Source organism: Lagenorhynchus albirostris, chromosome 18, assembly GCF_949774975.1.
Source record: "Lagenorhynchus albirostris chromosome 18, mLagAlb1.1, whole genome shotgun sequence".
Lineage (NCBI taxonomy): Eukaryota > Metazoa > Chordata > Mammalia > Artiodactyla > Delphinidae > Lagenorhynchus > Lagenorhynchus albirostris.
Window position 1 is genome coordinate 21,557,052 of NC_083112.1, and position 21,265 is coordinate 21,578,316.

At 42.0% G+C, this 21,265-nt stretch overlaps 1 long non-coding RNA gene across 1 annotated transcript in view; it reads right to left on the reverse strand.

Annotated features, from left to right (window-relative positions):
• Positions 1-1,069, reverse strand: part of LOC132508818 (uncharacterized) — a 28,230-nt gene extending 27,161 nt beyond the window's left edge. The window contains exon 1 of the long non-coding RNA XR_009536783.1: positions 884-1,069. This is a non-coding gene — a long non-coding RNA (uncharacterized LOC132508818). The remainder of the gene's footprint in view (positions 1-883) is intronic.
• Positions 1,070-21,265: the final 20,196 nt, after the last annotated feature.

Sequence of the window (21,265 nt, forward strand, 5' to 3'; positions counted from 1 at the left end):
AAATAAAAATAATCTTTTTTCTGGTCCAAGATGCAATTCAGACTCACAAATTGCATTTAGTTCTCAAAGCCAATTTAGTCTTCCTTAACTGGAACAGTTTTTCAGGTTTTGTCTTATCCTTAATAATATATATATATATATTTTTTTTGTGGTACGCGGGCCTCTCACTGTTGTGGCCTCTCTCCCTTTGCGGAGCACAGGCTCCGGATGCGCAGGCTCAGCGGCCATGGCTCAAGGGCCCAGCCGCCCCGCAGCATGTGGGATCCTCCCGGACCAGGGCACGAACCCGTGTCCCCTGCATCGGCAGGCGGACTCTCAACCACTGCGCCACCAGGGAAGCCCTATCCCTAATATTTTTGACGTACACAAGCCAATTAGTTTTTAAATGTCTCTCAATTTTGGATTTATCTGTTTCTTGATGGAATAGTTTTAAATATACATATTACATGTGCATTGCAAAGAATTCAGAGAAGTCTTTCAAGTAGAAATAAAAATTGCCTCTTTTCCAACCCCTTCACTGTAAATAACTGTTGTTAACAATTTGATTCTTCGAACTTTCTAGTTCAAAATGTTGCTTAAAAATAATTGCTTTATTTGAGTATGCATTGCTAAAAGTTTAAAAACATTTCTTACTTTCCTAGGTGGCTGAAGTAACATCAGCATCTTAAAATTAATAATAGTTCCTTAATATTATCTAACACCCAGTCCATATTCAGTTTCCCATAATTATTCCAGAAATGCCCTTTAGAGTTCATTTGTCCATACCAAGACTCAGTCCAGAATCAGACATTTGTAACTGGTTGCTGTGTCCTCTAACTCTCTTTCATCCTGAAGAGTCCATAAGGTTGAATGGTAAGAAACAGTATGGTAAGAAAGCACTAACCTTTAATGTTGACCTTGGGAGTCTGTCAAGAAGAAATATTTGGCTGAAGTTCCAAGGGATCAGAAGTCATTCCTATGGCAGCAGTGAGAGTCCTCACTGCTGTGGACCAGGACAGGTGACTCAGGACCTGGCTGTTCAGGTAGATCACCTCTCCATGCTTTGATTTTCTCTTTTGCAAAGCAAATAAGAGAGTACCTAGTCCCAGGGTTTTGTGAAAAAAAAAAAAACCCAACTAATCATTGATCAAATATAAAGTATTAAATACAAATATACTTGCTATAAGAAATTACATCTAAAGCAGACAAGGGGAAAACTCAAACCACAAGGAATTGGATAATGAATATTCAACTCACACAAAGGAAGAAAAGTCTGTAGTCTGAAGATATTTCTTCTTTTGACTTATTTTTCAATTTTTTTCTTTCAGCGTTTTATTTTTCATATCATACTGGCAGTAGGTGAGACCAGATAAGTTAACGGAACACAATGGAGCAACATTATATTTATGGACCTGGCGTAGTGGGAGTGAACTGACAGCTATGACACGGGAGAACAAACACTGAACAATGTTTCACAAACCTTTCATGCCAGCAAATGCTATGGCTATTACTTTTAGAGGAGACTTCAGTTTGCTTTGAGATTTATTCTATGACTTTATTACCTAGAGAAAGGAATCGTTTGTTTACTACTCCTTTGGTTGTAAGCATGTTAAAAAGTCGAAAAATGAGACATAATTAATGATGACTTATGGATCTTTGTACTAGGTTGAATAGTGTCCCCCCAAATTTATATTCACCCAGAACCTCAGAAGGTGACCTTATTTGGAAGTAAGGTCTTTGCAGATGTAATTAATCAGATTAAAGTGAGGTCTTTCTGGATTAGCGTGGGCCCTAATCCAATGACTGATATCATTACTGGAAGAGGAAATTTGGACGCAGACACACTGAGCAAAAGCCATGTGATGATGGAGGCAGAGATTGTTGTGATGTGTCTTCAAGCCAAGGAGTACCAAGGACGGCTGGCAGATCTCCCAGAAGTTAGGAAACAGCAAGGAAGGATCCTCCCTTAGAGCCTACAGAAAAAGCATGCCCTGGGGACACCTTGATTTTGGACTTCTGGTCTCCCAGAACTGTGAGAGAATAAATTTCTGTTGTTCTAAGTTTTCCAAGTTTGTCTCCATTTGCCACAATGGCCCCAGAAAACTAAGACAGCCCTGAGGTGTCATATGCTGCTGGGCTTTGGAGGGCTGATTCATTATAACCAAAATTTGCCAACTGCTTTATAAACTCAAATTTCAACTTATTAATCTCCAGTGAGAAATAGCTGGCAGGATAACAAGCATTCTCTTGGGGAACACCAACCTGGTATATGGGCCTAAATTATAAATCAGGAAGGAGAAGGAGAAATTAATATTTATCCAGCATCTGATATGGTTCAGGCACCGTATGTGTCACAAATAAAGTTACAACGGTGATACGTGTCATAAATAGTTACAACTGTGCTTTGAAGAGAGGTATACTGTGGACATGAAGGAGATCAAAGAAAGTGAAGCTGAGGAAAGGATCTGGAGGAAGAATAGGAATTAACAAGGGGAAGGGGATACAGGAGGACGGCAGGTACAAAAGGCTTCTGTGTTCAAGGAACTGAAAGAAGGGTCAAGGGTGGGGGTTTGGCTTGTACAGTGTGAGGCAGGGGGGAAAGTAAGGCGTGATACGTGCAGAGGCTCCCAGATGGGCTTTAGGCTCATGTCTTTCTCCTAAGGATGATGAGGAGGTGTTAAGGTTTGCTATACAAAGGAGTGACCTGATGAGATTTGCATTCTCAAAAAGATGACTCTGACAGCAGCTGGGGTACAGGTTGGAGGGAAGGGGAGAGTGTGATGCCTGCAAAGGATCCAGGGATTAGGACTGGACAAACCACACTCAGCAGACGCTCTGTGAGACCCTATGAGAGTGAGCAAGAGGCCAGGCCCCTTTTCCCCCAGTGCCAGGAGTCCCCCCAAACCATACTCCTCCCCGTAGAGCCAGACCTCCTCTTGGACAGAACTAGGCCAGAGTGTTTGCCTAAGTTATCCAAGCAGAGAGGAGGTAACTCAAGTGGTTATTGAGATCATGGGACTGGATTAAGACTGTGGCGCTGGACTAACTTTTTACCCTTGCTACCCCAAATGATGTGAGTTCGTAAGAGCAGATTTGTTATGGGATACGATGACCTAACATTCTGTTCATACATCTGAGTGCTGTGTGAGCGAATTCACAACCCTGACACAGGTGAAGAATAAACATTTATCAATGTGCCATAAACATCCTTTCAGGTCAGAATATATACATCCTGGGCATTCTTGTGTGAATGTACTGCCATTTATTTAACTATTTTCTTATTTATCCATAAACAATCTCTCTCTGGTGTTTGTTATTACACCAGCACCTTGAATGTATATCTAGATACTCTTCTGAGAGATTCTTCTATGGCATAGAGCCTCAGGGGGGAGGATTTCCAGATATAAGAGGAAGCATATTCAACCACTGATAGATCCTGGCAAACTTCCTAAAAGATTTCCTGATACCATAATTCTATCAATAGTCAGGGCACGCCTTCACAATTATTTCAGCCTGGGTATGATATACACTACAGTTGCACACATGTTATCTAATTTTTGCATAAAGTTTTTTTCTGATTATAAAAGTTATATGTGTTTCAGAAGATGGACAGAATTTCTTTTCACTTGACCTATCAAGGAAAGCACTGTGTATGCTGGGCTGAGATGCACGATGCGCTGCATGGGGCGAGGGATAATTCTCCCCCGGGATGTTCAGGTGAGAAACTCCCTCAGGAGGATGGGCTTCTGCCTTTGCTGAGCTTGCATTTCAAAGTAAGCCCTGAGCCAGAACGGAAGCTTCTGTGTTCCAGAGGGGAGAATTTGAAGGTGGCAGGTGGGATGGGGATTCTGAGAGGAAGGCCCCCGAAGCTAGTGACAAGAAAGCCTGCGCAGGGGAAGGACGGAGAGGTAAACCCCGGACGCAGGGTAAGTAGAAAGGATTTTGGAAGTGAATGTACCATTTCCTAGAGTTCATAAATTCCCTTCTTTTTTGTGTTAGTTGTGCCTCAGAATATGTATTTAACCTCTTTATTAGAGGTTTTGTGAGTTGATGAGTTCTGGCCTTTGTCCCAGGAAGGCAGCTGCACAGCTTTCATGAGTCGTTTCAACACAGTGAAGAGAAGCCAGGAGAGCCAATCTCTGATGGCAAGAGTGGAAGAAGGTGAGGAAAGGTTGCCACCGATGGATAAGAAACCTATCTGCAGGCTTGCTCTTGGTACTGTTCTAGGGAACACATCTAAATCTGCTTTGCCCTCCCTTCAAAACCCATGTGAGTAAGTGAAGGGGCAGGGGATCACATATGTAAGACTGAGTCCCAAGGTTTTAGTCACACCTCTGGAAAGGGGTCTGGGAATCCTTGTAGACGGTCCCAGAAGGGTTTAGGTGTTGTGCACCTGTGCAGAAGAGATGGCCAGGGACAGCTGGGCGTCACCAGAAAATGCAACAAGGAGCAATGGGAGGAACAACCTGGGAAGTGTGAGAGCCACTGGGGAAGTAGGGGCCACCTGAGAGCAGGGAGGGCCTGCCTCTACCTGGGCTGGTCAGGGGAGTCTTTCCAGAGAGCACAGCACCTGAGCTGAGTTTGAAAGATGGACAGCAGATCTCCATAAAGACCGGGGTGTGAAAGGGTGAGTCTGATCCCTAGGGCTGCAGTCACAGAAATGTATTCTGCCACAATTCTGGAGGCCAGATGACCGAAATCAAGACGTTGGCAGGTTGAACGCTTCCCCGGAGGTTCTGGGGGAGACTCCCTTCCTTGCCTCTTCCGCTTTCTGGTGGTTACTGGCTTCCTTGGCTTGGGGTCACATTACACCAGTCTCTGCCTCCATCTTCACGCTGGCCTTCTCTTCTGTCCCTTTTAAGCACATTTGTCATTGAATTTAGGGCCCACTTGGATGACCCAGCATGACCTCATCTCAAGATACTTAAATCAATTACAACAGCAAATAAGGTAACATTCACAGATTCCAGGGGTTAGGATGTAGACAAGTCTTTTGCGGGTGGGACACCATTCAACCATCAGAGGGCACTCCATTCAGAGCATCTCTGGGAAGAACACAAACTCCTTAACAGAAGGTCCTGAATGATCATGACCCGGCTATCTTTCAAGTCCTAACACCCACTATTTCCCCTGACCTCAAGGTGTGATTAACTGCTTTTATTTCCACCAATGAAAGGTTCTTCCATGTCTCCATGTTTTGTACATGCTGTTCCCTCTTTCCATTTCAATGAATCAAGTTGGATGGTGGAAGGAGAATCAATGGGATGGAATATTTATAGGGAGCAGGTTTAGGGGGTGAGGCAAACAGGCTTTGTGGTTCCAAATGTTCATATCTCCTCAGTAAAATCTTCCTTTGGACAATCTAGCTACGTTCGGGAGGTCCCTTTACCATTTTGCCTGACTTTAAGAAAGTCACAATTAAAAGGTTTATTTGGGTGAAATGTAAAGAGTTCCTCTCTGAAATTGGATTTCATGTTTACTCATGAATAGCAGCTGCTCTCAAAAGAGGTTCACTTTTGAGTAAATTAGAAGTCTGTCTCTGAGCACATAATACCCTAAAGGTTTGTTTTGTTTTGTGTCTCAGGAGAAGTAGGGCAGAATGAGCTGGATATTCATAAGGCTGCAGGTAACTTGTTTTGAGTGCTCTCAGCAGACTAGAGAACAGCAGCTGAAGTGCAGAGAGAGGGGCTTGAATTTCACTGGGAATTGTTAACACGAAGCGAATGACGAAGATGCCAGCCACAAGATCAATGTCTTCATATCTTTCTTCTATTGCCTCACTGAAATTAAAGCCTAAAGTGAATTATGAAAATATACAGACAAACGTCTTCTGCCTTGGATTTATGCCTGGCGTGCTGTGAAGTTGTGGTGGGATGATTGCTTATGTATTATGTGTGCTATACTACAAAGGAGGGACTTTAATATGTAATATGGAGTTTCCATGTGATAAAAATGGGTCTATCAACACAAAGGCAGATGAAAAGGGCATTGCTGATAAAAGATCATAAATAGATGAGGAGAAGTGAAGAGGCAGGGAAGAAAAAGAAGCCAATGTGGGCCAGACACAGAAACGGTATAGAATATCTGGTGCACAATCAGAGACATATATTTTGGGGGGATGTGGTACACAGAATTTTAAGATGACCACCCAATGGCCTTGTATAATCCCTCCTTTTGAAGGTGGGCAGGATCTGTGAATATGACGTGTGTCACTCCTGTGATGGGGTTGTGTACTTATGCCGAAGGTTAAGGGATTTTGCCCATCAGTTGATTTTGAGTTAATCAAAAGGGAAATTACCTGGGTGGATCTGAATCAGATGAAACTCTTGAGAGTGTAAGGTTCTCCTGCTGGCCTTGAAGCAGCCATCATGAGTTCTATAACTGCAAGGAGAATTTTGCCAGCAACCAGGTAAGGCTGGAAGAGCACTTGGAGCCTCAGGTGAGACTCCATCTCCTGGCACTGACACCTGATCGCAGCTTTGCGAAACCCGGAGCAGAGGACCCAGCTATGCCACATCAGGTCTCCCAAGATACAGAAACTGTGGTCTAATAAATATGTGTTATTTTAGGGGGCTCCATCCCAGGTGATTTGTTACACAGCATCATGCTAGGTGCTGGGGATAGATACAATGGTCCCCAAGGCAAACACAACCCTGCCCTGCAAGGGACACAACAAGGAAAGAGATGACCATTGGCTGATGTGTGAGGAAAGGGAGGTACTTTTCAATTAACTCCTCCTATTGCCCCGGTAGTGATTCTTTCACTACAGCCCCTCTGCCATTACGCCCGCAGGGAAGCGGAACAGGGAATTTGGAAAGGAAGGGAATATGACGTGGGCGAAATCCCTGCCGGGCAGGCAGGGAAGGAAAAACAAATCCTGTTGGGTTCTGAGAGGTGAGGCAGAGGAGAAAGAAGGCAGGGGAGGCAACCACGTGGGCTGGTCCCCCCTCTCCTTCATCCTCCCCAAAGTTGGGGGAGGGGAGAGGTTTTAAATAACCGGAAAAGTTCTGGGGAGATTTCAGAGTAAGGGGTATTGTTCCTCTCTTTTCTGGATAAATACTGGCACGTTATTAAGTGCCCTGAGGTAAGTGCTGAATCCATCATGTACCTGCTTAGGTGGTAAGCTGGAAATAGATCTAGGCAGGGGGACGGCCAGAAACAGGGCCCGTTCCCTCCTCTCAGGTCTGCGACCTGATCAACAGTCAGCTCATTCAGTCCCACTTGCTTCTCTTGAGACACAAGATAAAGTAAACCTGTAGGACGTTTATGCGCTCAGAGGCAAACTTATAATTTATTTAAAAGTGAACAACTTTTGTGAGTAGCTGCTATTCATGAGTAAACATGAAATCAAATTTCAGAGAAGAACTTTCCACATTTCACACAAGAAAGAGATGGTTTTCAACCAGAAGAGAACAGGGTACCTTTAACTAGCAAGCGGAAGTGTTTTCTCTCGTTAGTGTGATGGTGGCTTGAAGGCAAGATCAGACCACTATTAGCAAGTAATGGAATCTTTTTCTTCTTCTTTTTTTCCTTAGCATCTGAAAGTATCTGGGGTATAATTGGCCCCAATATAAGCAGTAGCAGGGGTTTTCAGTGGGTGCAATTTTGCTCCCCAGCAGACATTTGGTAGTGTCTGGAGACATTTTTGGTTGTCAGAACGGGGGCGGGGGGATGGTTGTGCTAGTGGCATCTAGTTGATAGAGGTCATCGATGCTGCTAAACATCCTACAGTGCACAGTACAGTGCACAGGACAGGCTTCCTCACTAAAAACTAGCCAGCCCCAAATGTCAGTGATGCCACTGAGAAACGCTGCCCTGGGGAAAGCACGAGTTGCTAAGGAAGCACTGATGAGGATCCCCCACTCAGATGAAGGTGAAAGGGAGGAGAAGGGAAGGAAGGTTACAGACAGGGACTGGCCTGAGCAAAGGTCGTGGGGTACCTAGAGTTGGAGGTGGCTGAGAGACAGGAGACCTCTGCAGAGGTGAGCCGTGCACAGACTCTGGACTTCATTCCAAGGACCTGGGGGAGACGTTGGGGGTTTTAGGCACAGAGCAAGTTTGCCCTTTACAGCTTACAAAGGAATTTCAACTGCTTCTCATTGGATCTTCATAATAACTCGGTGAGGAAGGACTTGAAGCTGTTATTATTTCTATTTAAAAAGATATCTGTATTTCTTGACTTTCCTTACACAAACTGCCCTCCTGCCTGTGACAGGAGGAAATGCCGACGGAAAGAAGAAGGGAGAGATGCTTTCCTGCCTTTACGTGTGGAAGTGGCAAAGCTGGTAACTGCCTGATTCTCCCACGGACCATCAGTGTGTTGATTTTGCTCTGCTTATCGGCCTTTTGGTGAACCACGACTAGGCAACAGCTACTTAGAACCACACAGTTAAATCAAGTTCAAGTTCTGCTCTGGCAACTGCCTGCACAAGAATTGTTGTGGGATTAGTGGAAATAAAGATGGACCATGAGTTCATATAGACATAAGTAGAATTATCACTATGGGAGCATGATTAGCTTGTCAAAAGTCAATGGGCTGCACACTACGGAGAACAGCATGGAGGTTCCTTAAAAGACTAAAAGTAGAACTACCATATGATCCAGCAATCCCACTCCTGGGCATGTATATGGAAAAGATGAAAACACTAATTCGAAAAGATACATGCACCCCAATGTTCATAGCAGCACTGTTTACAATAGTCAAGACATGGAAGCAAACCAAGTGCCCATCAACAGAGTAATGGATAAAGAAGATGTGGTACATATACACAAGGGACTATTACTCAGCCATAAAAAAGAATGAAATAATGCCATTTGCAGCAACATGGATGGACCTAGAGATTATCATACTAAGTGAAGTAGGCCAAAGACAAGTATCGTATGATATCACTTATATGTGGAATCTTAAAAAATGATACAAATGAACTTATTTACAAAACAGAAATAGACTCACAGACATAGAAAACAAACTTATGGTTACCAAAGGGGGAAGGGGAGAATAAATTAGGAGTTTGAGATTAACAGCAACATACTACTATATATAAAATAGATAAGCAGTAAGGTCATACCGTATAGCATGGGGAACTGTATTCAATATCTTACAATAAACTATAATGGAAAAGAATCTGTATATTTATATGTATGTAAAACTGAATCACTTTGCTGTACACCTGAAACTAACACAACATTGTAAATCAACTATACTTCAATAAAAAGAAAGTCAATGGGCTGTGAAACCTTATTGAGCCAGATGTTAATTAATCAGTGTGGAAAGATAAGCTGCACAAAAGGACAGGTTACCTTATAAGTGGGGTGAAATACTGGTATTCAGATAGAGGAAGGGCAGCACATTTAGAGCAACCTGCTTAAAGTATGGCTCGTTCATATCACTGACTTTCAGAGCATCTCCTACTCTTTGTCTGCAACTGGACTGCCCTGAATTTGCAATGTGCTGGCTTTTCCTGGGAGGCACAATGCAATGAGCCTTCTCCACAGACTCTATGTATAAAGTCCTCCAACCGCGCAGCAGGTGAAGGTGTAGTGTTTTGCCTTCTGTTCTGCAGGTGGTGAAGAGGAGGATTCTGTGTATTCACTGTCCAGGGCAACGACTGCTTAACAACTTCTCTGATATATCTGAGAGATATTTGCCAATAAATATAAATTAAGTGAAAACCAGAATAAATTCAAGAAATAATTTCCATCAGGAACTATGATTGTTCTTCATCGTTTAACTTCGGGGACTGTGCTAAGTCCTCTGAACTTATTTGCCTTAATTGTAAAGGACACACGCAACACCCCTGTGCTCTAGAACCTTCAGGGGCTCCTTCCATTGTCAAAATTAAATTCAAATGCCAGGCACACAAAATAGTTTACAATCTGACTCCACCTACTCTGCCTTCCTTCCTCCCCATTTGGGACCCCAATATGGAAGCAGTGCAGAGGCCACATCAGGGGCCCTGCCACTCCTCCCTTGGGATGCCCATTTAATGCCTCCTTCTTTCTTTTTTTTTTTTCCAGTACGCGGGCCTCTCACTGCTGTGGCCTCTCCCACTGCGGAGCACAGCTCCGGACGCGCAGGCTCAGTGGCCATGGCTCACGGGCCCAGCCGCTCCGCGGCACGTGGGATCTTCCCGGATCAGGGCACGAACCCGTGTCCCCTGCATCGGCAGGCGGACTCTCAACCACTGCGCCACCAGGGAAGCCCTAATGCCTCCTTCTTTCTGACAATTGTTAGACAATGTTAGAAACCTCCCTTCCAGACATCTATCCGGAAGATGTCTCTGGATCACTTCAAATGATGAATTGGTTGAAGGTGTAGGCAAAATGACTGTGCTTGCAAACCCAGATTTTGGGAACCAGAGCCAAGCTCCTTGTCCTTTGACCTGTACATGAATGTCAGTTTGATTCTTTTTGTTTGTTTGTTTTACATCTTTATTGGGGTATAATTGCTTTACAATGCTGTGTTAGTTTCTGCTGTATAACAAAGTGAATCAGCTCTACGTATACATATATCCCCATATCCCCTCCCTCTTGAGCTCCCACTCTCCCTATCCCACCCCTCTAGGTGGTCACAAAGCTCCGAGCTGATCTCCCTGTGCTATGCAGCTGTTTCCTACTAGCTATCTATTTTACATTTGGTAGTGTATATATGTCAATGCTACTCTCTCACTTCGTCTCAGCTTCCCCATCCCGTCAGTTTGATTCTGACACTGGTCATTTGCAAGTACTGTTCAGCTCACAAGGATCCCCTGCTCTGGGGAACTGCCATCCCGATCCACAGGTCTCTGGAGTGGACCTCTGGCAGCTGTATTTGCATCATAGGATCCATAGTTTTTGGAGCTAGCACTTGACCCTGTAAAGGAATCTCTTTTCTGGAAATTTTTAATTGAGATCCAGGAAGAATTAGGTGGTACACATTAGGTGGCTGGAGCTGCAACTTACAAATTTAACAGCCATGAAGCAGCCACCTTCACTGTGAACCTGCAGAGGATGCAGAGGAAATAAGTCCTCGGAGAGAGGAGTGTAACAAATCCATATGGAGAAGCAGAGATGAGAGATGGAGAAAGAGACCTAGAAGCTTTGCAGACCTTAATTTCAGTAGCTTTCTGAAGCCCAGCCCAGCCACATTCCTGTGCTTGTGGACCAGGAAGTAACATCGTTATCTTTACAACAAATCCTCGCCTTTTCATTTCCATCTTACTCAGTTGCAGATTACAGCACACTAGGCTCATTTAATGGTGCAAATCCCCCCTCCTTTTCCTCTTTCATCTTCAACCTCCATTTTCTTACCTCAATCCCACTGCTTAATAGCAATCCATTGTTACTATAACACAAGTTGTTTATCCATTTTCCAATGGATGGACATTTAGGTTGCTTCCTTTTTATTTTTATTTTTTAAAATTTTGGCTGCGACATGTGACTTGCAGGATCTCAGGAACTGAACCCGGGCCACAGCAGTGAAAGCACAAAATCCTAACCACTAGACCACCAGGGAACTAGGCTGCTTCCTTTTTAAAAAAAATTTAAAATTTCCTTTTTTGCTATTTCAAAGAAAGCTGCTAACAATATTCTTGCGTATGTCTACAAGTGCACATAATTAAGAATCTTTAGGGTATATTTCTAGGAGTGGAATTGCTGAGTTGGAAGTTACATATGTTTAACATTACAAGATAATGTCAAATTGTTTTCTAAAGTATTGTACTAGCTTGTGCTCCCACCACCATTACTAATCAATAAATGACCAATAATATTTACTGAGCATTTATCATACACCAGGCAGTCACCCACTGGTAGAGGTTTAATGTTGCCCACTCTTGCATTCCTAGGCAAAACACTGCTTGATCATGATGTATCTTATTTGTAATATACTGCTGGATTTAGATGGTTAATATTTTATTTAGATTTTTGCATCCATGCTTAGAAGTACAAAGGGCCCAGATTTCCTTTTCTTGTCCCCATACTGCCTGGGTTTGAAATCAGAGTTATACCAGCCTCAAGAAAAGAGGTTAGCCCTCTTTTTCTATTTTCTGGGATGATTTGTATAAATGGTTATTTTCTGTTCCTTGAAAATCATCAAAACTCAACAGTAAAACCATTTAGAGCAGGCCTCTTTGTTGAGGGTAAGATTGGGGATGTCCTTGATAACAATGTCAATTTCTTTAACTATTATCAGTCTCTTCAAATTTCTTTTCCCTCTTGTATCAATTTTGACATTTTTGGTTTTGTTTCTGAACAAATCTCTTTTATCTAGGTTGTCAAATAGTTACTCATTTTATTATTACTTTAAACTGCGGTGTTTGCAGTTACTTTTCTATTTTGTGATTTAGTTGCTTCTTGTCTACTGTTTTCTTTTCTTTTTTTTTTTTTTTTTTGTGGTACGCGGGCCTCTCACTGTTGTGGCCTCTCCCGTTGCGGAGCACAGGCTCCGGATGCGCAGGCTTAGCAGCCATGGCTCACGGGCCCAGCCGCTCCGCAGCATGTGGGATCTTCCCAGATCAGGGCACAAACCCATGTCCCCTGCATCGGCAGGCGGACTCTCAACCACTGCGCCACCAGGGAAGCCCTCTATTGTTTATTTGATCAGTTAAAAAAAAAAAAACAGCTTTTAGTTTTCTAAAAGCTGATGTTCTCTGCTTTTATTTTTATTGATTTCTTTCTTCTGGTTTCTTTGAGTGTGACCTGTTGCTTATTTTCTGACTTCTTAAGCTCATGTGTTTTTAGTATTTTGGTTTTTGATTGTTTTCTTATTTTTCTGCTTAGAACATCACCGCCCCCCCCCGCCCCCCCCCACCCCCGCCCAGAGCTCCACAAAGCTCTCTCCCCTCCTTCCAATTGTCATTTAAATGTCACCTTCTCAGCGGTCTTCCTTGCCCACTCTATTCAAACTTGCAATCCTTCCTCCCTCTCCATTCCCCTTCCCTGCTTTATTTTTCTCTGCAGCACTTATTACCGTCAAATGTAGCATATATTTTCCTTCTTTATTACTTATCGTCTATTTCCCCACATTAAAATGTGAGTCCTTTTTAATGCCATTTGCAGCAACATGGATGGACCTAGAGATTATCATACTAAGTGAAGTAAGTCAGAGAAAGACAAATATATGATATCACTTACATGTGGAACCTAAAAATATGATACAAATGAACTTATTTACAAAACAGAAATAGACTCACAGACATAGAAAACAAACTTACGGTTACCAAAAGGAAAAGGGGAGAGGGATAAATTAGGAGTTTGGGATTGAAACATACATACTACTATATATAAAATAGATAAACAACAAGGACCTACTGTATAGCACAGAGAACTATATTCAATACCTTGTAATAACCTATAATGGAAAAGAATCTAAAAAAAAGAATACATACGTGTATATATATGTGTGTGTGTGTATAACCGAATCACTTTACTGTACACCTGAAACTAACACAACATTGTAAATCAACTATATTTCAATAAAATTTTTTTAAAATGTGAGTTCTTTTAATTTGGTAAATTTATGGATCAATCATCATCATATCTAGAACATTTTCTTCACCCCAGAAAGTTTCCTTGTGCCCCTTTACAGTTAATTTCCCCTCCATCCCAGTCCCAGACAACCACTGATCTACTTCTGTCTTTATAAATTTGGAAGATAGGGTTTTGACTGTTTTGCTCACTGCTACAGCTCTAGTATCTAAAGCACTTGGCACATAACAGGCGCTCAATAAATAATTGTTAAGTAAGTTTTTCAAATAATCTTACCCCTCCCCCCATATGCACTATCAGTTTCTGGAGGTGTTGTGTTTAAAATCTCCAAAAATACTTGTTGATATATTTGTTTCTCTCTGGGATTCTGCCCATTGATGCTTTATAAATTTTGGAGTTATTGTTGATCTATGATCTATTGTTCCTTTTTTCAATATGTGACATTCCCTTTATTGTCTATGACGTTTAAACTTTGAATCCTATTTTTTCTAATATTAAAATTGGTATCTTGGTTATCTTTCAGTTCCCATACCTTAATCTTTTCCCATCTCTTTATGCTTTATCTGTCTAGATCCTTTTTAAGTGTGTCTCTTCGTGTGGTTAAAATGTTACTAGATCTTATTAATTTTTTTAAGACTCTACCTTCTAAATGGTGAGTTCAACATTTTCATTTATTTCTGGCTTTTTTTTTTGACATTTTATCTTATATTTTCTACACTTTAATTTTCTGGATTCATCTCTCCTTTCCAGATTTCTACTGGGTAAACTGAATTAAGACCTTTAATTATATTTAGTTTTCCCTAGTACTTTCTTGCACACAAAAAAATCTGTCTTTCCCCCACATAAGACAAGTATGATACCACATTCTCGCTTTCCTCTGGTTGGTCTCCAGCCAACGCTGCTTCCTTCTCCAACACACTGGGGATCACCTGGCTTTAGTTCTAGACTGCAATCATCAGAAGAAAGAGAAGATCCCTCCTTCTTTCTGAGTGTCCTCCAGCACCAGATCACAAGCACTTTTTCTCTCTCCCGAAGAGGGAGATGAGAAGAGCTCTCAACTGTCTTTGTAGGTCTCTAGGTCCATACACTTTTTCTCTATAGCATTTATTAGCATCAAAATTCTATATATTTACTTATTTATTATCTGTCTCCTCCTATTAAAATGTTAAGCTCTTTTTTAAAAATTTTATTTTATTTATTTATTTTAAAATTTATTTATTTATTGGCTGTGTTGGGTCTTCATTGCTGCGTGCGGGCTTTCTCTAGTTGCGGCGAGATTGTGGCGGCTTCTCTTGTTGCAGAGCACGGGCTCTAGGCGCGCGGGCTTCAGTAGCTGTGGCGCACAGGTTTAGTTGCTTCGCGGCATGTGGGATCTTCCCGGACCAGGGATCAAACCCATGTCCCCTGCACTGGCAGGAGGATCTTAACCACTGAGCCACCAGGGAAGTCCCCAAGCTCTTTTAATTTTAATAAATTTACAGAATTGTTCCGTCATTACTGTAATCCAGTTTATCAGGGCAGGGGTGGACTGGGAGAGGGAGCTAGCAGCCTTTGCGAGTTTGCCACCTTCTGAAGTTCCATCTTTTTGCTTAGGCCAGCTTGAATTGGTTCTTGTTATTTGTAGCCACAGAGTCCTAAATGCAGCAACTATCAATTTGCATGTCATAGTATTCAGTTGTAGACACCAGGTTTTGTGGACAGAAAGTTATCATGGAACTACAAAATGCACTCTTCTTTCTAATTTGCACATATTCACGGATTTAAGAAATTTGTAATGCAAGCATGCAAGGTTACTAGCACACCCCTTCTCTGACATTTTTACTCTAAAATAGACAAGGGAAGAAATTACTGAATTTTCTAGATCTTGGTCCACAGCTTTGCTCTGAAAGAGTCATCAACTTTTGAAACTCTCCTCCCCATTTTCTATAGTATTGACATCAAAGTTCTGAGTAATTACTGAAAAGAGTTGAATTTGGATCTTATAACTTAGCTTTTCTAGTCATTATTTTGAAAAGCATCACTTATAGCAAAATAAATTAATGAAAACTTAAGGACAAAATATTTACAAGGAGGATCCTGTGCATGATGGTGATAACTAAGCATCAAGAAGTGTCAAGTGAGCACCTTCTCTATGATAAGTACTGACATTAAAGATACAATGAGAATAAAATATGGTCCCTGCTTTTGGATGGCTTACGATCCAGTGAAGAAAGCATGCATGCATTGTGGTAGGCATAAATCTAAGACAGTCTCCAAGATACCAGTCCCTGGTGTGCAAACACCTTCTCCCGTCTAGTAAATTAAACAATGATCTAGGTACTGCTGTGAAGAGATTTTGACGATGTAATTAACATCCCAAATCAGTTGGCTTTAAAATAGGGAGATTTTATCCAGATCGGCCTGACCTCATTACATGATCCCTTCAAGTCAGTGTCTAGAGGTCAGAGACGGGGAAGTCAGAGACTTAAGGTGTGAGAGGAATTCAGAGTGAAGAAGGTTCTTCATTGAAGATGGAAGGGACCATGTAGCAAGGAATGTGGGCAGCCTCTAGGAGATGGGAGCAACCCCTGAGAGGAAAGAGGGACCTCAGTCCTACAACCACAAAGAACTAAATTTGGCCAAGAACCTGAATGAGCTTGGAAGTGAAATTTTTTGCCTCTAGAAAGGAACACAGGAGGGCCAGCACCTTGATATACACCATATAAGACCCTGAGCAGAGAGTCCAATCAAGCCTGTCCAGAGTTTTGATCTGTAGAACGGTGAGCTCATAAATGAGGGATGTTTTAAGCTGCTAAATGTGTGGCAATTTGTTACACAGAAATAGAAAACTACTACATGCACAAAAAAGAGAATAATAATGTAAGAAAGTTTTTGTGCAAGACACGCTGCTCTATTACATGTGGAGCTGTAACCGTCTCCATGTCAGGGGACTATGTGTGCAGATAACGTGGAAGATTCTGGAGGATATTTTGAGAGTCTGTGTTGTTGCATAGTTAAGAGCTTAGGCTTTGCAGTCTACGTGACCAGATTTAAATCCTGACTCCATCTCTTATAAGCTGTTTGATGTTCCATAAATTACATACTATCAAGGAATGTTCTGAAAAGTAAATGAAATATAAACACCTACTTGAATGGCCAAAGTCTGGAAGAGTGACAACACCAAATGCTGGTGAGGAGGTGGGGCAACAGGAACTCTCATTCATTGCTGGAGGGAATGTAAAATGGTACAGCCACTTTGGGAGTAGCTTAACAGTTTCTTACAAAACTAAACATACTTTTACCATATAATCTGGCAATTGCATTCCTTGGTATCTACTCAAAGGAGTTGAAAACTTATGTCCAGACAAAAACCTGCACATGGATATTTATAGAAGCTTTATTCATAATTGCCAAAACTTGGAAACAATCAACATGTCCTTTAATAGGTAAATGGGTAAATAAACTATAGTACTTCCAGACAATGGAATATTATTGAGCACTAAAAAGAAATGAGCTAACAAGTCATGCAAAGAAATGGAGGAACCTTAAATGCATACATGTCATTATACATTTATCCAAACCCATAAAATGTACAACACCAAGAGTGAACAGTAAGGTTAGCTAAGGACTTTGGGTGATCATGATGTGTCAATGTAGGTTCATCTTTGGTTAAAAAATACACTATTCTGGTGAGTGATGTTGATAATGGGGAGGGTATACACATGCAGGGTATATGGGAAATCTCTGTATCTTCCTCTCAATTTTTTTGTAAACCTAAAACTGTTCTAAAACAATAAAGTCTCAAAAAAGAAAAAAAAGTAAATAAAAAAAAAAAGTAAATGAAATAATGCTTACAGAAGACTTAGTGACCACAGAATGGAGATATTTTATACACAGATGTATTTCTAAAAGGAGTATTTATTAAGTTAAATAATTACTGTTTGCTAGAATTTTCCCTAAGAGCTATAGAATGTTTGTCTCGAAAGGCACTCTGTGATGTAAAGGTTCTACAGTTCATTTCCCCTCTCCTGTACTGTATTCACAGTGCTCCTGGACAAATTATAGGCTCTGAGAAATCCTGCAGTACAGAGACCTGTTTAACTTTGTTTAACTCAGTTATTCTTCAAACTTACTTGACTGCAGAACCCTTCAGTCGGGAAAAATATATCATCATCCGTGAGAGCAATTTCTGTGGAGCTTACAGATATAGACAATTCACTCATTCATCCAAACCACTGAGCACTGGGCAGCAGGCACTCTGCTGGGGGCTCACAGGAAGAGTCAGGTCTCCTGTTTCTTCACATTTAACACACCAGCAGGGGAGCCAGACACTACCAAATAATCATCAAACACATTATTTAAAACTGCAATAAGTGCGATGAAGAGGTGAAGGAAACTTGAGAGAATCGCATTTAGACTGAAAGAGCATCAGGGAAGATCTTTTTTGACAAAGTGATGTTTAAGCTGAAGTCTGACAGATGGGGGAGAAGCATTCGGGGCAGGAAGGGAAGATGGTCTGTGTAATGCCTTCCAGAATCTGGAAACGGCACGTGCGGGATATCAACAATATTAATTTGCGGAAAAAGATCAAGGTTTCAGGTTTGGACATGATTATCTTGAGATGCTGTGACATAATAAGAAACATACATTTGTTCTTAGCTCCTGGTTCCTGGCACAGAGCTTCTAAAATCCTTGTAACTTCCTTGTTATTCACAATAAGTCCTTCCGCTGCACCTGCGTTTAAGCTAATGCAGTGACTCTTGGAGGTTGGGAGTGGTTGTCAGAAGAACAAACCCTGTGACCAGGGAGTAGGAACTTTCAGCTCCCCACCCTGCCTCAGGGGAGGGCTGTGGGGCTGGAGATTGACTTAATCACCAGTGGCCAATTAATTAATCAATCATGCCTATGTAATGAAGCCTTAATAAAAACCCTAAACAACAGGGTTTAGAGAGCTTCTGAGCTGGTGAATACAAGGAGGTGCTGCTGAGACAGGAGGGAAGGGGGCAGGGCACAACCATTAAAAGAATGACAGAGCTGTTGAGGATACAACATAAACTGGTTAGAACCAACTAGGCCCAAGATGGAGGAAGACTGGACTTCCAGTAGACCTTAAGCCTCATGGTACGCTCATTATAACACATTAGCATCTGCTGAATAACACACTCACAGGTGCCATGACAGTTCCGAGGCCAACCGTAAAAGGCCAAAAAGTGGGCGATGGCCCAATTCTGGGATAGCCCCGCCCCTTCCTCAAAATATTATAGTAGAATAATCCTCCCACTCCTTAGCCTGTGAAACTAGCCAGCCTGTAAAAACTGACCACCCACGCACTCCGGGGCCTCTTTTGCCTTCGGAGATGGCCCACACTCTGTCTGTGGAGTGTGCATCTATCTCTCAGGGCTGCTCTCACTTTCTGATATGGACCACATTCTGCTTATAGGATGTGTATCTCTCTAAATAAATCGACTTCTTACCTATCGCTTTGTCTCTCACTGAATTCTTTCTGCACTGAGATATAAAGAACCTGAGCTTCATTAAGTCCTGAGATGAATTGTGCGGTTTCAGCTGGAAGACTGTGGGTTTGCATCTCATCTGAGGTGCGACTGGGTTTGGGTCCCATCTGGGGTGTGGTTCTGTTAAGGAACCGTTGACAGAAACCACCTGCCTTGAAATAGAGACACAGATGTAGAGAACAAACGTATGGACACCAAGGTGGGAAAGTGGCGTGGTTGGTGGTGGTGGGATGAATTGGGAGATTGGGATTGACATATATACACTAATATGAATAAAATACATAACTAATAAGAACCTGCTGTATAAAAAAATAAATTAAATAAAATTCAAATATTAAAAAAAAAAAAAAGAAAGAAACCGCCTGCCTTGGCCAGGCACGCTATAACGGCTTGCATGAGTTGTCTCACAATAGGAAGGAGAATTCGGGAGGGGCCAAAAGGAGGGAGGAGATGCCGGCCCATAATATGTCCTGCTAACCTCCCAGAAACCCACACATCGGAATCCATCTTGGCTGAGAGATGCACGCACCACCAGGAAGGACCTGAGTCAGACCACATACAGGCAACAAGCAAGATGACTGGCCAGAGATGACCCAGAAAGCCAACTCCATTACCATAAAACCTGAGGCTGCGAGCCATGTGGCAGAGCAGTTCTCCTGGGTTCCCTTACCCTGCTGCCCTCTGCCCAGGCGCTCCTTCCCAGTAAAGTCTTTTGCTTCGTCAGTATGTGTGTCTCCTCGGACAATTCAGTTCCTAGTGTTAGACAAGAGCCCACTCTCGGGCCCTGGAAGGGGTCCCCCTCTGGTAACAGTTTCACCGGGAGGGTGGCACACCCAGAGAGGGCACACATCCACCCCTCCCCCCTTACTTGGCCTGATGCATCTCTTCCACTTGGTTCTTCCTCAGTTGTATCCTTTATAAAAAACCAGTAATAGTAAGTAAAATGTTCCCCTGAGTTCTGTGAGCCATTCTACCGAGTTATGCACCTCAGAAGGGGGTCCTGAGAACCCTAACTTCTGGCTGGTTGGTCAGAAGAACAGGTAGCGACCTGGGACTTGTGACGGGTGTGTGAAGTGAGGGCCCTTGTGGAACCGAACCCTTAACTTGTGGCATCTGATGCTAACTCCAGGTAGAGTGTCAGAACTGAAATGAGTTGTAGGACACCTAGTTGGCGTCCACAGAGAATTGGAAAATTGTTTGGTGTGGGGAAAAGAACTTACACATTTGGCATCAGAAGCAATGTAAGTCTAGAAAATTTTTCCCTTCAGATACTCATGAGATAGTTAAGGGGAGATGTTGTAGGTAACTGGAAATGAGTTTGAAGCTCAGAAAACAGATTTAGGCTAAATAGTTAAATTATAATTTGCTTATATTTTAATAAAAATTTATTAAAATTATAGTAACTGAAAAAAAAGTCACTGGTGGGTATATGAGAAATTAATCACCAAATTTTGTGCCTATTCTAACCAGGAAGAAAATGTCTGAGTGTGCCTTTAATTTAGTCTTATTTTCCTTAAAAAGAACAAAGCTTATTCTAGTGATTAAGGCTCTTAAAGCCCCCGGGAGTCCCAGCTGGCAGCCATAGTAGCTGTTCCAAAGCCAAAGAGGAAAAGTGTTTGTGTCTGCTTAAAAATGGAGTAATAAAAAAAAAAAAAGGAGTAATTAATGACGTGGGAAAAATGTTTTCTTTATTTACTTTTCAACATGATGGCTTTACATGATAAAGGATAGAGTGTTAAGATTGAATATGAATGCCACAAGGGAAAAAATATGTCAGCTGATATGTCTGTGTTGTACAAAGAATGCTCAGATGTTTAACAGATATGCTGCAAAGACCAAGATGGCATCTTGAAACATCTAGAGAATTCTCAAATTAAAATTCCTAGAAAATGATAACATCCACAAGGAGCTTTGGGCATCTCAACAATACTAACAAAAATTGGGAAACTAGGGCTATTGCAAGGGGATGTGCTGGACAAATTTTCCTGGTAACAAAGCAATGGTGGGGATTTTTTTTTTCTTCCAGGAAGAGGACATGGGAATATGCAATCTAGCAGCATTGGAGATAAGAAGTGCTTGGCCCACATCCTTTTCATTTTTTTTAATTTATTTTTTCACATTAAGGGCTTCCTATTCATCCTTGAGCTCTCAGCTAAACTGCAAGAAAATAACTTGATCTCCAGCCATCCCCTTCCTCTCATCCAGATGAGGCCTCTGTCATAGGCTCTTAAAGAACCCAGTCCTTCTTTCACAGCATGTGATACCATTGTAATAAATCATTCATTATGTATAGGCATAGAGATAGTCCACAGCTCAGGTGAGCAAGA